Below are 17,575 nucleotides of genomic sequence, written 5' to 3'. Positions count from 1 at the left end.
ATACCTAACATGACAAAGCAATCAAGGCAGAAAGGCAACAGCCTAAACCGACAGACCAGAGCTCTCAAATGGAATTAACATCATCCCCAGCTTTGCTTACCCTAAGAGTCAGGAGATAGAATCAACAGATATAACCGTACACCTAAAAAATATAATAATAATAATGGTCAAATGAACACAACCCCCTCCACTACTGTCAAGCACAACCCAGGAAGCTACAATACACCAAGTGCAACTAGCACAAACTGTACCCAATAGCCAGAAGAACATGCTACCAGGAGAGCCGAAGTGTGCTCTATAGGAGATGTTGCCCTCTGCTGATTAATATACACAGAGAAAATCCATCTTCTGTTTCTGTCAGGTAAGAAAGTGCAGGGGAAAGACTATGAATTTTCAGTGCCTCTGTAGAAAAGGGAGAGGAAGTTTGTACTGGGCACTCATATCTTTGGAAAGACAGCTTGGCATTTTTACTAAAAAGTATATTTGGTATCTTCTGCAGCAGCAAATTGCTTGTTTTTTCTTTACAAATGCAATAAATGTCATATTTTACTGTAGCCTCAGTTCTACAAAGAATTATATATTGCTAGTAAAATTGCTGGGAAATTCTAAAAATGCTCTGAAAGGCTGGAGTTATTTTAATGTTTATTTTGAAAAATGTATCTGATTGAAAAATGCATAGTTTCTTATAAAACAATAATCTCCATATTTTTCTTCCTTGACAAATGGGGTTTCACAGAGACAGATCAAATACTCTCAGAGAAAACCATGCCGTTTTCACATGATGCAAGAATTTCTAAATGTCCTTGCAGAAGTTTCCGCAACCCAATTACAAGACAATCTTATACTAAGTGCCCAATCATGTAACTCTTGCTCAAGGTGGTGATCACTTGTAAGTGCTACATGCAAGCATACAGCGTCAAATGGAAATAAAGGTGGCAAGAGAGGCTCAAAAAGAGTGGCAGCAACATGACAGTACAGAACTCAGTATTGTCAACACGTTTAACCACCCTGTAGCCAATGTCTTCTCACCACCTCTCCCAGCAGACTCATCTGCCGTTAGACCAGTAATGATGGAAGAGAAATTTTTTCCTGGGCAGATGTGCTTGCTGTCCTACTACTATCTTCTTCCTTAATTCATAAAGCACCCCCCGCCAGGACACAATGTGGCTTAGGCTCTTCAAATATCTACCTCCTAACAAATAGTAGATTATCAGATTTCACAGTATTTTGGTCTACTTTCAGAAACCAATCATTTCAAAAGCATCAAAAACCCAGCCCACACTTACAACTCCATACCCCTCAGGGGCAAAAAAGTAGTAATAGTCTGAAACTGCAGAGAGGAAGATTCATGAGGGAATGAATTCCTGTCATCTAATTTAAAGCATCTGGAAGTCAGGCATTTTGCTACCTTCCAGAGTCAACAGCCACAGCCACCTGCAGGAGGTGCCGCTGCCACTGGCAGGAGGTGCGGTGGCTCCTGGGACTCTCCACTAACTACAGCGTGAGTCTGGATGACAAGTTCTGACTTGACACTTGCATTTTAGATGGGCAAGTTCAGTAAAATTAACTTAATCCTACTAAAACTATATAAAGCTTAGTTAAGCTCAACAACGGACTGCTTATGGTTCCTATGGATTTCCACCACTCCTATTTTTTAATTAAATGCAGCAGACTGATGTCTCTCAGGTATGGTTTAGGTGCCCTCGCCCTGCTTTCGTGTTGGGAGATGAATGAGATGGCTTCCTAAAATTCTGTTTTGTTCCTCTTTTACTCACTCATACGTTAATTGCCTGAAATCCGCTACTGCTGAACTTCTGCCTCGTGCTTTTGCAAGGGCTGTCTTACAGACCAGGACACCAGTTTTGCAAGAAGACAACACTGATAGCAGCATAAATTGGGTACTTCCATTACATAATTTGGGTGTATTTGCAAATTCAAGCGTTTAAAAAGATAATCCCATTTATTTAGCACACAGTAAGCCTAAAAGCAAAAAACTGCCATAAACTGAGTTTTAGCAACAAGTATCCAAGGAACTGACAAACTCTAAAATTCACATTAATGCAACATTTACTTACATGGTATTTCTGTCCCAAAGAAAAGCATTTTGAAAAATCTTAAAGCGCTGCACTCCTAAGTGCATACTGTAAAAGCTTACCGTCATTCTGGTATGTGTAGTGTACAACAGTGCAAATAAGCCTCTGCTTCTTTCCAGTATTTAGGTCTTCGGTTTTATTTATTCACTAAAGTAAACTGGTTCAACAGGAACATCCATGTGCAAAGGAATTAACGGTCTTAAACTGTGAGTATGAAAGAGTCTTCCTTCCTTCTCACTGATATCCTTTCCATTTACAGAAAACTCACCTATCAATTAAACTCACCTGTTAATTAAAAGCTTGTCTGGAAAATGTCTTGCTAGTTGGAAGCAAAAGTGTAAAAAGTATCGGAATGCTGAAGCTTTGAATTTTAATTACTTACTCCCAGGTTTGTTCGTGATCCCTCAGGTGTTGGCTGGGCAACAGCAAAGAACTGGAAAAAAGAAACAAAATTATTTTGTAATTCCTGCTGTGGGGAAGAAAAAATGCTGAGAAGGCTTCCAATTTTCTCTTCTTATCTTGTTTATTCTTTATTTGTATATTTATAGGAAAACATCCACACACAGAGAACAACCATTCTGGAAGATTATGGGCAATTATAGTGAATAATTGTTCTACAAATTTGACAGTTTTTTTTTTTAAATAATAGGAGAGGTCCTATTGTGTTCCTCTCACAATAGAGATTATCACTATAATTATAAGACAATGATGCCTATAAATTTGGTGTAAGGTCTAGAGTTTTTTTCAGATCACTAATTACACATATATATTATATTTGGCAGTGTTGTTTAATTTAAATGCATATAAATAACAGAAGACATTAGTAGTTGTAACAAAAATTCTGGAACGTGTAGGATCTGATCCCCTCTACCTACCTACCAATATAATAATAGCTGGTTGCTTGACTGTTTTCTTTCTTTCCTACTGTTTTTAGATGAATGATCTCTCTTAACAGAGAAGGATACTTCATGTTAAGAAAGAGAATCTGGAAATTAAATGTGGAGAGAGGGAATAGCTTTTCTGCTTGCTGTCATAAAGACAATCATCCTCTCCTCCCAAAATGCACCAATTTAATAACCTGAATTTTGTAAAAGTGTGCTTTTTGGTAAAGATAAATATCTAGGATTCTGGTATTGATCAGGAATTTTTACAGTAAGAAAACTCATTTGGGATTTTTTACTGAGGAACTAAAAGGGCTTTGTGAGTTTTCTGAGGAACCCTTAGAGGAGACAAACCGGATCACTTGAATCAGACAGAGGAGTTACACTTCAGTTCTCCAAGAACGGGAATAAGGATTGGATTTTCATGACATATACACACAAAACGTACATCAATCATCAGTCAATTAAGCTAACTTGCATGCAAGTAGATGACAAGAGCATATACAACTAAAGTAACTGCATTCATATTTTCTAAGTTTTCTTCCCCAAAATGTTTAAGTCTCAAATTGTTAAAAAAAATTCAAAAGGAATATAAATGATAAACAGGTTTTTTACTAGGTATGTAAACCTATTCAAATATATTCAAGTGAAAATACTAAGCAAAAATTGAACATTCATGAGTATGGCCATTCAATTTTGATACTAGTTATAAGAGCTTTAAAGAAGCAGATGTTTTTTAAAGTGCTTTTAAGGGACTGGAACTGTTAAATATCTTAGATCCCACTCATATTGAGCTCATGATTAAGGTTTCCTCATTAGATGACTAAGACTTCATATACTGTAACAGGTGAAGTCATTTTGGGGCTATTTCATTTGTGTCTTAGTGGTACGGTTTTAGCTTACACCTTCAGGTAGAGACTTTTGCTCACTGTATTCAACTAACTATAGTGAATTTTGTGTGATTCACTATTTTTAGGATCCTTGAATAAATTAAAACATTAAATCAAAGCATGTTAGAAGCAGATGAAGAAAAAAGCACAAGCTTTGCTACGCAGCAGCGGTGATCCAGGATGACCAACAGGTCCAATGTGGGTATCCAGCCGGACCTGCCCTGCCTCCCCTGTGCGTTACCCCAACGCCTGCCTGTTCCTCTGCCTCTTTTGCTTGAACACCATCTACTACTCTCCTGACAAAACTTCTGCCGTTGAGGCACCTGGTAAATGTGCTTTTCAGTGAAAAGAATGAAGCTCACACGTGAAGAATGGAAGATTGTCCCCGTGTTGGTTCACAGTCCCGTGGGAGCACAAGCTGGGATAGCTTGTGTGTTCCTATCGCTACTGTTGGCTGCGGTCCTACGATACTGCACCAACGATGCAGGCTGATGCGTGGATGCTCAGGATTATTAGGGTCTTAAAACAAGTCCAAAAACAAAGATAGGAAAGAAAAGGAAAGGAAAAAAAAAAGAAAAGGAAAGAAAACTGAGAAAGAAAAGCAGTCCTAAATATCAGATTGAAATTCATCAAAAACCCACAAGAGGTTTTACAGTTTTGGTACAGCACTTGTAGAACTCAGGTGTCTGTTTTCTTTTGTAAATTAGTATTCTTTAAAAACATTTGATGGAGTCCATCCATTGCCAATAATAATAATCTGCACTGAAAAAGTAAATGAATAAAAAATTCTAAGATACTATCTTTAAATCAAATCAGCATGTGAATCGCAAATAGTATAGTTTTTAGATGAAATACTGGTGAAACAGAGAGAAAACACCGTTTAAAAAAAAAAAGGAAGTCACACACAAAGAACATCTGTATTGATCTATACCAGCTGAATAAAGGGCCTTAGGACTCTTTTGACAGCTAATTCAAAACAAGCAAATACTCGTAAGAAAAAAAATCTACTCTTGATTTTTCAAATGTAATGGCAGAATACACTTCATACGTAATTGCACTGAGCACACGATCCTTGAGTACAAATTCAGCATGGTCTTACCCTAAAAACAGTCTCATCAACTACCAAATATCTAACACTGAACTAAGCATGTGCAATACAGTGCACTATATCAAAGTAGCCATGAAAATCAAAATAAAGCTCTCGGCAGCTACTGCAATAGCGGAATTTTGGCAGTGGATTCTGGTCTTAGCGGAGCAGACTTGCCAACAATTTCATGTGTATTCACGTGCTCCTCCCTTGCTTTTTGACCACCTCCCACTGAATCTAGGTAGCATGATGCCAGGTTACAGAACGAGGTAGGAACATCCTATCCAAGGCCTAGAAATTGCCCACAGCAGGTTTCCAAATCCAGTGGATGACCCCTACTGCAGCACTCCGGTTCCATCTGGTCACAGGTCAAACAAGAAAAAATCCCAAGCAGGCCTGCAGCAGCCCTAAAGGGAAAGCCTTCCCAACGGCGCCCGCGGCCTGCTTACGACAGCACTGCAAGCTAGCGCTTCAGGAGACCGGCCTTAGAGCAGAGGCTCATTTACGGTGGAAAATGCATCACATCACAAAGAGCCCTGATACATTCAAATACCCAAGCTAGAGCTACTGAGATGTTTTATGAATCTGTAATTCATAAGAGAAGCTTTATGAAAATTCAAGACATCAGCAGGTCTTGCGTAGGTTACTTGCAAATATGACTTTAAGAATTAAGACTTCAAGAATGAGAACCGTCTCTGAAGAAAGCATAAGCCATATGGGGCTCACCTGCAGTGACACTCAGAGCTGAAGCAGTATTTTGTAGGTAACACAAAGCAGGATTTCACATGTTTTTCTTCAAGAGTATTCAAATGACAGTTACTTGCATTGTTATTTATCAAATGCCTTCCTCCCGCCCTGTAGGGCAGGAGAGACTCCCCACATTCACTGCCTCCAAGAGGATAAAAATAACTTTTACAATCTTTTAGAACATTTTTTTTTTATTTTATATCCAACCAAAAGATCTATTCTAATGCCAACAGGATGTGCTAGTAGTACCACAACTAATCCTCAAGTATCTCAGACAGTAAAGATGGCAGGAGAACACGCGTTATCCAAAAGGATAACACACAAATTCCTGCGAAATTATGGATAAAAACATGACATGAAAATGCAAGGGAGAGAAGAAAGGTTTGTGATATTGCCACATGCAGACAGCTGGGCTCCCAAGCTTGCACCAGACCAAGGTGCACCGTGGGAAGCTCATTCTGAACTTGATTTTTGAAGCTGTATTGGCAACCGTCAACTCAGTTTAGGAATGTCTGCATTTGCGTTTGGGTTAATCTGCAAACTGCAGAATCCTTCCACAAACCTCAACAGCTGATACGTTGGTCGGGAGCGGGGAGGGGAGAGGCATTAAAATGTGCCTGACATATTGATAGTCACTGATGCAATGAAGAAGCTGAACTGGCAGAGAGTTACAGGAGTCTTTTTATTACCAATTAAAAGAGCCACTGGATTCTTTTATTTCCTTAGTCTTATTGATCCTCTGGAAATGAGAGGGGAGGATAACAGTTCTATTAAATTTTTTCTGGTCATCATTATTTTTTGCTTATATCTAAAATATGAGGAGAAGGTATGCATCCTTTGATGTTTATGACTGAAGATCCAAACTAGGAGGAAAAAACAGTGGGAAAATACATTGCAAGTTTTCCCAATATTATGCATTGTGCAGAGCCTTTAATAACAATGCCAGCTGGAAATAATGGCAAGTTCCTAAGAGAAATGGTAAATGGTAAATGCTAAAGACTACACCATTTTCTATCTAATTCTCATGAGCTTTTTCCCTTCTAGCACTAGCTTCCTAATTTTTTTCATTTTTTCTGTATATAAATTCCTGAATTAATCGTCTCTTCATAGATACATTCTGTCCATAAAATTCAGACATGTTTAAACTGAAATAAAACCCTTAACAATTTTGACTATTCCCAGCAAGCATTTGTCAGTATACCAGCTCAGTTCCAGATTGCTCTAAAAGTGTTATTTAAAGAGCAATAAGAAGTTCTTATTCATCAGTCATGCTTTTTGTTATTCTTTCTTGTTGGCATCCAACATGAGTTCTAATATTTTCTGCATATTACGGTTAATTTGTGCTTCATGGGGAGTGGCTGTTCTTTTCCTTTATGGCAGCAATCAATGACTATTTCTCAATAGTTACGAGACAGAAACCCATATAAAAATGGCAAATTATATTAAGCTCCTATATGATCCTTGATCTTTTGCCAGCATGTCTGATACATTTCCAGAGTACACGAGTCAGACTATGTGCCTTGGTTAATAAGTAAACTGTTCCTGTAAAACTTCCTCTTCCCCTACCAGATGAATCCTCCATGTTGTTTGATGAAATCTGTCCATGTTTTATTTCGAATAGGTTCATTTATTTTAAGAGAAGATCAATAGTGTGTTAGGTCTGAAACTTTACAAATGAAGCAAATCTTCTTCTGCTAGTGAAGTTTTTGGCAAAAGTATTTTTCCGTGTGTTGCACAGTATGTTATCATCATGACCAGCACAGATACTGAAAGTCCCAACAGCATGGTCTTTTATGAGTGTGAAATTTAACTTTCCTAATTTTCTTAAAATGAGGAAAGCGTTAACATATATGAGTTAGAATGGAAATCATTCACTGCTCAGCTCTTTTCTATTTCTGGCAAATACGAAAAAATACAATGCTATTATGATTCGTAATACAGACACGTATCAACTGAGACACGGACTACAGCTCCAAAGCATAATTCAAATTTGCCACTAAACTTTTCAAATGATCAAATTAGCTAATTTTGGCCACTGTCAATTTAGTCTGCATTTGAGTTAACTACTGCGAACAAATTACTGATTAATTCTTCGATCTATCAGAAACTAATTTTGGATTTATGGTTATATTGAACAATGTACCTATTCTAAACATACATACTGCTGTTTTAATTCCTAGATGTCTGCTTTTCTACGTTTCTGTAGAAATCTCTTTCTCTGGTTGTAGTGATTTTTCATACCAGAATACCACAGAGGTCTAAAAACTGATCACATTTTCCCTTAATATATAGCTACCTGATGCCTGCTGAAACAAGCTGGGTCTTGCATGATAACCTGAAAACACGACTCAGATTCTTTCCATTGCAGTGTTGTGCAACAGGATGGAAGCAGACTTTTTTAAGCCAGGAAAGCCAGCTATTATAATATTGCTGGTTTCCAGTTCTTCCCCCCCATATCAGCTTCTTCGTCATGGAAACAACTCTTAGTAATAGACTTCTGCATCTGATCTAAATTATGAGAATTTCATATCAAAGTCCTATTCACCTCAGATATATTTGCAGCTTCTTTACCATCTTATTTGTCTTGAGGCTGGCTGGTCTAGCCATCTCGTGTCCTCATGTTTAGACCATGAATGTTATGTCTAATTAAACACCACAGGCCGCACATATTTGATTAGTATGTCAATCTCTGGCTTCTAAAACCTTATTCAACATATTAAGGTAGTATAAAACATATTCATTAAAAGAGTCTATGAACCACCTGAATAATGAACAATAAAATTGTATACTTTGGGATTACATATATTTTTTAAACATTTGAGAAGAGAGTTAATAGGAGATTTTCAGAAGGATTCAGCACTCAAGAGTTCCCTCCTGACATTTCTGTCCAGACATTCAAAGTAGTCAATACTTGACATAATGAGAGTATTTCAAAGTCTGGCCCCTTCTTTCAGTACCTAAATGGGGAACAAATTTTTTTAAAAATCTCCCTGCTTTCTCTAGCTACAATGTTTGGATCGCTTAGGTTAACAATAGTTAAACATGAAACTTTAAATTTCATAACTGAACACTTTTTATGAGCCTTAAATTCATAGAGAAACACCTCCTCAGTGTATTTAGTATAATTTTCTGTGTGACAGGTTAGCATAATTTAAGCTGATCTGTAATCTCTTTCCGAACTGTGATGCACAAGCGAGTGGTGTATGCCTCTACTCTTGCTCAGGGTAACCGGAGGTTTGTGGCATTTGAGATATCTAGTGGCATGACTAGAATTTGTATTTGCATACAGATGAATTGTGCCAGTGAAACTAAAAGAGTGACAAACTGCCAACAACAGGCTGCAGCACTCTGTGGCTTTCATGTGAAGAACGGCTTCATATAAAGATGTTACATTGTAGAGAATACGTAGCTTGACCACCAGAGCCTCATTCATATTTATCCTTCTCTTGTGAAGCATGAAACGTGTCTTTTAAAAATTATTGTAAGGAAAGAAACCGTTTTATACATTTATTTGAAACCTACGTGCATTGGCAGTCCATTGAAGGAAAAAAGTTTCCTTCTTGATACAATACTTGACAAAAACTTCTGCATGAGGATTTTCTTTCCTGTCCATCCCTGACTATCGGCGGTGGCATCTCCCGAGGTTAAGCCAGGCTGCGTGATGTCTGTGCGAGGTTCACTACAGCTCCCCATCCCATCCCACCGGTGCAACCTCCTTCTCTCACCTGAAGAAGCAGCTGGACTCTACAACTAAACCTATGGCTAGTGAGGATTAATGTCACAGAAAAGTAAAACATGATTTTGTTTTCGTGTGACTGATAGTGCATATATTCCTCAGAATCACAGCACAGTCCAAAGGGACATTTCGTGCAGCTGAAACCAGCATCTCACGCAAACCCTCTGCAGCTTAACCACATGACAGACCCAGCGGTGATTTCAGAGTTGCCAGGAAAACAAACCCAGCTTCTGCCCACAGAGACAAACGCTCCGGCAAAACAAAGCAGAACGCCTCACAGCTTAGCAGATGAGTCTTGTGATAGCTGACCAAGAGAAAAGGAGAATAAAGTAGCACAGAAACTAGAGCTAAAAAGAAACTAAGCTGAACCAGAAGGTGCAGGAGGCGCTGTGCCACAGCCTGCACGGAAACCCGGCGTCCTGAACCGCAAGAGGACAGGTGTGTTCAGGAGGCAAAGGAGCCGCCCTCGCCACCTCCTCCCAAAGTATACGCTTTGAAAGGTTGTTATGTTATTTTGTGGGAAAGGAGAACTATACTGAGGCATCTTCGTAGGTCATAGCACTTCTCTGATTCAACACTTCCGCTGATTCAACAGACGGCTGTTACATACAACTCAATCATTTCTAAGTTGAAGTAATATAATTTTACAGTTACAAGTAGCATAGACACATGTTAAGCAATTTTTATGGTTTTACAAGCAGCTGCTGAATCTATCCTGAAATTCATTACACAAAATATTAATCTGCTTCTAAACAAAAGAGCAAATAACGGAGGCCCTTTTTCCCCGTTTCACCACCTGTAGCAAGGTTAAACAAAACACAATTTACGAAAAGCGCATGCTTCTACACTGCTGAACTGGCGGTCATTTAGTCACATCACCTTTATGTTTGACGGGACCCGATACTCTGCATCCCTTAACAGTTTAAAGAAAGAAAACAGGCCTAACAGGCGTTATCCGTCTCGCACGTCACAAAGACTTGTTTCTAGCCCTTTTGTTAGAAACTAGTTAGAAACCTGCTTTTTGGCTGGCCGCTCTCTGTCCGTAACTTCTTCTGTGCGATTACTGCCCGAGGTACCACGTATACCCTGCTCCTCCCGGCCACGTCCTTCTGACGCGCAAACCTGGCATCAAGCAAGGGAGCTCCGGAATAAAGCTGGTAGGCAAAAGCAAGAATGCAGTCATGCCAAACCGCAAGTGACTGTAAAATGATTCACTGCCCTACCTCCATCACATCACTCCCTCCCTCTGCAATGCTTTCCTCATGGTACAGCTGCTAAAATGCAACCAGCTAACAAGTTTTAGTCAGATCTCTCTATAACGCAAGGAATTTGTTTCTTAAGATGCTTATGAAGATAGTTTTTATATTCTGCAGTTTGGGCTACATAATATGGGAAAACAAGGAAACGCATCTACCAAGCACTTGGCAGGATGACTGACAGTTCCTTAGCTGAATGCCTACATAACAATACCTAGAAAAAAAACCCTTAACTAGGTTTATGTACTTACAAATTAGGGGGGGGAAAACCCCTCTAAAACACGTAGTTCTAAATCAAGCTATCTTGTAGTATCTCATGCCTTTGAGAAATGGCTCTCACCAGAACCTGGAGCCATTTACCAACTAAAACCAAAGAAACACAGTTATAAAATCACTTGGAAAATATACAAGATAATCTTCAATGCTGAACGGTTTTGTTTTACACTCCGCAAGCTCCTGAAGGTAACAAACACTTCAGTGATATGGATTATTACATTACAGCACTTTTCGGTAACAATTTGCCACTCATGTTCACGAAATCTCTGGGATTCAAATATGTTCCTACAATGAATTTCCAGTCAAACAAAGAAAGATCTCTTTCACTAACAAAGTTCTAAGGATATCAATTCAAACACTGGAAAAGCACCTTGTTTTTTAATGTGCTCCATCAGTAAACTGCAACAAGGGAGGCATTTACCCTGCCTAGTCTTATATCCAATAGAAACACCTGAAGCGGGTCTCCACCCACACAGACAACAAAAAGAGTGAAAGAGTCTTAACTTACCGATGACTTTATTTAGACTTCTCTGAACTGCTGCCTCAAGACCCTTATTTCCCTCTCCCACTGACGACACAGATAGCCAATGACACAAGCTGCCAATCTTGGAAACTTCAGGTGACTTCCTAAAATTAGACTCTGTGAACACCTGCAAACCTCCTGTCATATTAATTTTCCTCAGTTTTCACAGAGATTCTAGCCAAAGAGCTTACGATAGTATGGCACTCAGGCACAAATTGTATCAGCCATGCAACATGCCCATCAACAGCAAACACCCCATCCAAATGCCTCTACTTTACCACGCTCATTCTTTAGAAATGCAGTGGAAGATTTTTTTTTTCCTTCTTGGAAATCTTTAGGTTCTCAGTTGCTATTTCAAATTAACCTACATATGGAGATTAAACAACCATTTGGGAAAAAGTGCTAATCAATGCAAAGTAACATATTTTCTAGTGTTTCTAAGCCAGGGTGGCTTTGGCGTGGACTAAATTTGAAACATTGAAAATGGAAGGTGACTCTCAGAAATAAAGAACAAAACCATCTATTTCCTGTGACCTCCTACAATAAGCAAGGCTCAAACACACCGGCTGTGGGGACACCCTGTGTATGCTGGCTGATGGGGATGCAGAGCAAAGCTGATCTCAGGCCGTATGTGTCCGGAACTAGAGACGAGTTGCCTTGTTTCATTTCACGTCCTTATTCCAGTGCTGAGGTCTCTCTCCGCGGCCTTGCAACCCTTCCTGCACACAGCTCTGGGGAGAAAGGCCGGCAATTCACGCCATCGCCGTGAAGCCTAGCTAAGTGCTGAAAGTCTTTATTGCAACCACGCTGCATTTTGAAACATCTGAGGTCCTCAAGTTGTACGAGTATCTCGTCCCCTCTCCCAGGGCCAGCAGGGGGGCACAGAGTGGCCCCAGAGTGGGGTCAATGGTAACACAGAGCCCTGCTCCCCCCGGGCCCCCTGCCACAGCAGCAGACACCACTTCCATTTAATTGCTTCGGAAAGTCCTGAACTGGCTTAGTTGTGCTTGGATTAATGTCGCTGTTTACACAAAGCTCAACTTACTTACAAAATAACAGCTCTCTTATTCAATCAGCCAAACGTCTCCTTCCACGGCTACCTTGATTCCTGAGTTGTCGGAAAGAAACGCTCATAATAATATTTTAAGTCAATTTATCGAGCTTTTAGCTTTTATTTTTTAAAATTGTTTTTCAAAAGTCTGCATGAATAATCAAAGCAGGAATAATGAGTCAAATCAGCAAACGCAGTAATTTCTATGTGTAAAATAGTTGCAAATCAGAAATTGAAGTTATATTTATACTAATGACAAGCTTAACATCCTAACAGGCTCAATTTTTGCATAAAAATGACACATTTTAAATATCCAAAAGCTTGATGGGAATTTTATACTCTGTTTATGTTAAGCCAAAAAAGTGAACTTAAAGTAATCATGTAAATTGAATGATAATAAGAGTTCTTTTATATTTTTAGACTACTTCAAATGAATAATTTAAAAGGCATCAAGCAAAATATTTTATTAACATAAAGTTAATGGTATATTTTTATAGTATCTGATTTTCAAAAATTTGTACTAAGACATTACCATAATCAGCTCATGTCAGTAGTATGCCATTTTACATGCTCTTATTCTTGAGTAGAGTTAATGTACTCACTAGCACAGGCATTAAGTCTAAATCCTGTTCCTGAGCTATCACCACTGCCTTTATTAAAATATTTGTAATTTGTTAACTTTTACATAAATTCAAATAAAGAAGATCTTGCTCTGTGAATTGAAATTTCTGCTAGGATATATTCCAATGACAAAACCAAGGGTGCAACAGTGGGAAATTCCACGACTCTTAGACGAAGTTAAAAAGCAAATGGAAAGGATTGACCACAAAGCAGAAATGGAAAGTTTCCTATTTTTGATATTATGTTGGGAAACCAAGGCAATTTTAGAATATTCAGATTTTCCTCTTTATTCTTTGGGTATTTAAAAGAAAAAAACACCTTACCTGGCACCCACTCAAGGTCAGGCAAAAGAGTCTCACTGGCACGGCATTTGCGTTCCAATTCAAAGTGCAAGAAAGATACTCCTATTACTAATGGTGAAGATTACTTGAAATATGATTTTCTCTCACAGTGCAATATTCATAGTAGGTACAGAAGCTTCCAGGCTCAAAACAGTGGAGATCGTGCATCAGCAACTAAAAATGTCCCTGGATCGCCATTTTCCAGCTTCTGCTCAGAGATGAAGGTCATGGCACTGACTGACTATGCTGGCAGCTACCGGTTGCAAAACCTTAAAAAACCTACATTTAATCTACCTTAAAATCCACAAACTCGATTACACGTTTCCCTTTTTTTATATTATTTTGTATAATTTCCTGAAATATCTTTTATGAGAAATAAGGGATATCCTTTTTATTTCTTATTCTACCTTCCCAAACAAAGTGAACACACAAAATTCTGTTGCTCTATACAGACAACCCTCAACAATATCAAACTGACATTTATGTCTTTGATTGCACTTCCCAATGTCCACTGTTTTATCATATTTTCCAAAATACTTCTTGATCATTATCTTTAATGAGAAATATACTGCCATTTAGAACTGGATGGAGCATTACCATTGGCTTTGCTGTAAATAAACAGAGCTGAAATAAGTCATATAACATAATGAAAGTCTAAGCAATTGCAGACTTAGGGCTATGGAAACAAACTTGGCATGTTTAATTACCCTTATCAAAGGACTTGATACTTTGATAATATACTGTGTAAAAATGCTGCAACATTTGAGAATAGTTTGAATTAAAAATTCCAATTGATGGTTTGTCAAAATAAAATATAAAAAGGCTATGAGGGTGAATATGTAGCCTCATGAGTCTTATTCAGTACTTCAGTGTTTTAATAATCACCCAGTAAACATTTGAAACCCCCCAAAATGTTCAAATGATTAATTTAAAAAAGAAACAAAGCAGGAAGATTTTTCTGTGTGGAGTCTTAACGACAGACTTCAAAGATTCCTTGAGAAGAGAAGACTTTGTGATGGAAATATTTTTCCTCAGGGGTTTTCTACAACCATTTGAAAATTTTTATGCTCTCCCCATAATGTTTTGCCCATTACATTACAATCTTCTCTAAAGCAGCAAAAAAATTATTAAAAGATGAGAAGATGAAGAAAACCAACTTGCTTGGTCTTACAAGCAATTTAAAGTTTTGAATTGGGGGAATACACAGTATTTTTTCACTCCTATGGAAAAATTAACAGTTTGTAAGGAAAGTGTCGTAAAACTTAAGGTGATAAACTGGTCTAACAGCAATTTTTTTTTTTTTAATTATGAATGACACAATAAACATTTTCTATTGTATTTATTAAGCACACCTATGTCTACCCCAAAGTTCCAAACCTCCAAACCTGCAGCTCCAAACCGCTGACAGTGCGATTTATCCTGTGCAAAGACTTCAAAACTCTAAGCATCATTTAAAATATCCTACTTACATTTTGAAAGCCCAAATGACTCCACTGTGTGGAGACTGCAGTCTCCTAAATACACATCTTGTGCTGATGTGTATTAGAGTTTGATTATATGCATCCTTGTCGTGAAAACTTGTCTACAAAAAATGTAAAAAATCAAAAAAAAAAATCACACATCACTTAGTTCTATTACTGTCTATTAGAGAGAGCAAAAACGAACAGGAAAAAGCGAGAAATAAAACCAAGCAACAAAACCCACATCTACTTCATTCTAAGGTTAGTCTGACAGTAAATAAAATAGTTAACATACTTTACCAATCTTCAAACACTTGGGCCATTGGAACCTATGCCGGTTCCTATTATGTTTATCAGCAAAGTTCCAGGAGCCCATACATGAAAGGAAAATTAAACACAACAAAATATGCATAATTTCTGAAACTGAGAACTTTGCTATTACAGTCATGTCAGAAGCTTTTTTCCTTTCCTAATCCAATGACTTGTTCCATTAAAATCAATTAATCTTTGGAAAGAACCACCAAGTGAATTCATACATTCTCATTTCCTAAAACCTTCAAACTCAGACTGAATGGGTTTCTAAAATATATCATTCATAAAATTAAGTTATTTCTCTTACACAGGAGATTAGATAAAGAATTAGATAAAAACCTACCTCTGCTTCCAGACCTAGAGATCAGATTAGATGATCTTTCTGTTATAAATTTGCCTATCTATTGCCATCAAAACGATGAGGAAAACACAGAGAAAAGCAGAATCCAGAGAAAGCCTCATTCATCATATCCTCTATGTTAATTTGTGCAACGCATAACAGCGAACACATATAAAGACCATGATGGCTGAGGAAGTGCTGCTGAACGGGGAGTAAGGCAACCCTCAGTCATCAGAGGAGTTTAAGCATCTCTAGAGTATATAGCTTGTTTTAAAATATTAAAGTACAAACCTAAAGAACGCCGTACTGTTTTAAGGGCTACTATGGACTCAAATTGTGCAGTTAGCAAGGTCGGCCAAATATAACAATCATACTGCAAAGAATCAACAGAGACAGCCTAAAATTCCCAAACAAAACAGCTTCCAGCCTGAATTGAAGAATACGAGCTCAATTTTACTCTTTTTAAACCAGTTCTTACTCATTTCACTGAAAACAAATATTTCTCCAGATCTGAGCCTTAGTTACCAAATTCCCATTTATTTAAATCAGGAAGCGCGAGACCTTAGAAAGTAAGAGAAAAAAAAATCCAGCCTTCCTACGATAGAAAGCAAGAGGAAGGCTTGGTTGAGTATATTAACTTCCCAGAAGCGCTGGTAAAACAGCTGTGGGACAAGAGCATTTAGCATGTTCTGAGGATGACCGCTTCTGAAAATTTCAAAATGATTTGAGTAGAAAAAACAAACGCTCTTGTGCAAAATTTCTTTATGTATTAAGAGCTGTAAATGTCAGAAACCAAGCTTAGGTTCTTATAACTGGGCTTTGACGATGCTTATGACCTATGCTCAAGGAAATTTTTTGCACATCATTATGAAATTGCTAAGAAGGATTTGCTATAGTTCAAAGAGACAAATATCACTGCTGCAGAATCACAGAATGGCTGAGGTTGGAAGGGACCTCTGGGGATCATCTAGTCCAACATCCTTGCTCAAGCAGGGGCAGCTGAAGAAGGCTGCCCAAGAGTGTGTCCAGTCAGGTTTTGAACCTCTCCAAAGATGGAGCCTCCACAGCCTCTCTGGGCAACCTGCTCCAGTGCTCAGTCACCCTCACAGTCAATAAGTTTCTCCTTAGATTCAGACAGACCTTTCTGTGTTTCAGTTTGTGCCCGTCGCCTCTCGCCCTGTCACTGGGCACCACTGAGAAAAGTTGGCTGTGTCCTCTTTATACTCTCCCAGTAAGTATTTTAAACATTGATAAAATCCCCTCTGAGCCTTCTCTTCTCTCTCAGCCCCTTCTCCAGTCCATTAATCATCTTTGTGGCCCTTCACCGGACTCGCTCCAGTAGCTCCATCATCTCTCTTGTCTTGGGCAGCCCAGTACCAGACCCAGCACGCAGGTGTGTCTCACCAGGACTGAGAAGACAGGATCACCTCCCTTGACCCGCTGGTGATGCTCTGCCTAATGCAGCCGAGGATACCACTGGCCTTCTTTGCCACAAAGGCACACTGCTGGTACATCACACACAAGGGCACATCTTTATCTTGAGCTAATAACAAACACTGAAAGCAAATCAAGGATACTCATTATCTCCTTTCAGTCCTACTGAAAGACTATAACACTTCCATTGCTTGATTAACCAGTTAAATGTATTTATGTAACTCTAAAAATAATAGTTTCAGAAGGAAAAAAAAGATCAAATAACTAAAATTGACCTTTTTGGCAGTTTAATAATCTATCTGATCATTGTGCCATCGTACATGAATGGAGAACAAGAGGATCTCCTCCACAGGAGTTTTGGGAACCTGACCCAATCAAATAATTTTGTTAAAAGCTCCTGGAGATGTTTTAAGACTGGATAAAGACTCACTGCCCATTACTGCCAATCAGGAATTGCTAATCTAAAAGATAAGTATTTAAAAATGATTGAGATCATCTTGTTTATGAAAACAAGGAATTTAAAGTAA

General features: G+C 38.4%; 1 long non-coding RNA gene across 1 annotated transcript in view; it reads right to left on the bottom strand.

Annotated features, from left to right (window-relative positions):
* Positions 1-2,474: 2,474 nt before the first annotated feature.
* The window catches only part of LOC138069198 (uncharacterized), a 263,508-nt gene continuing 248,407 nt past the window's right edge, over positions 2,475-17,575 (bottom strand). The window contains exon 3 of the long non-coding RNA XR_011144013.1: positions 2,475-2,526. This is a non-coding gene — a long non-coding RNA (uncharacterized lncRNA). The remainder of the gene's footprint in view (positions 2,527-17,575) is intronic.

This window comes from Struthio camelus, chromosome 13 (genome assembly GCF_040807025.1).
Source record: "Struthio camelus isolate bStrCam1 chromosome 13, bStrCam1.hap1, whole genome shotgun sequence".
Taxonomy (NCBI): domain Eukaryota; kingdom Metazoa; phylum Chordata; class Aves; order Struthioniformes; family Struthionidae; genus Struthio; species Struthio camelus.
This window is presented reverse-complemented; position numbering and strand designations above follow the sequence as displayed.